We start from the raw sequence: 906 nt of genomic DNA on the forward strand, positions 1-906 counted from the left end.
CGAAATTAAAATTATCTTCTTGCTTTTTAATTGGAGGTGCGTCTTTATCAACCTCCTCGACTATAGTTACTTTTCGATTGTGAGCAGTCTGAATTGGTACCTTCTTTTTAGCTAAGGCCTTAAACAATTCTTGCCTTACTCCAGGAGAAATGCTCATAAGTACTTCCGCGCTTAGAGTAACAGGTGCTTTTAACAGACTGTTCAACGCTTGTTCCTCATTTTTAACATTTTCTATTGGAGCTAAATGCTTGTATGCTATCGGGCGCTTCTCATAGAAAGGCACTGGGTCATACTCTTCAACCGATTCTTTCGCATTACTATTTAAGTCTGGGATACCGAGATACGGTAATTGTTTGTGCCTTGGATTAGGATCCTCGACATCATCATTTCTTTCAAGTAATTTTTGATTATTTTTCAAAGTTTTCTTTGGTCCATTGAGATTTTCTGGTTTCTCGGGAGGAGTTTCTTCTTCCTCTGATTCTTCGATAATCACAACTTTCCTACCCCTTTTCTTTGGTGCGTCCTCCGGTGCCTTTGGTTCTCCAGCATTGGGTTTAGTCTTACTGGAAGGCCCCTTCATCGGACTCTTTAGTTTCCCGACTGTCCCTGAGTCTCGGTTTGAGATCTACGGGTGACGGCAAACTGCGACGCGTCTACGTCCCTCGTTTTATTGGGGTTTGTAACAAGGTTCGCAAGCATGTCGGTAAGTTTTAACACTTGGTTGTTCATGTTGAGAATCACATCGTCTCTTGTATCTCGCATTTGGTTTGTAAAAACGGAAATTTCATTTCCATTATTATTATCCGGTAGCCTGATTATACCTGGGACAACAGCTTCTTGACTAAAGACTTCTCCAGGCTCTGCAAACATATTATTTTGTAGAGTCGAATTTTGCCTACTAGCCTC

Source organism: Laccaria bicolor, genomic scaffold (assembly GCF_000143565.1).
Source record: "Laccaria bicolor S238N-H82 LACBIscaffold_5 genomic scaffold, whole genome shotgun sequence".
Classification (NCBI taxonomy): Eukaryota; Fungi; Basidiomycota; class Agaricomycetes; order Agaricales; family Hydnangiaceae; genus Laccaria; species Laccaria bicolor.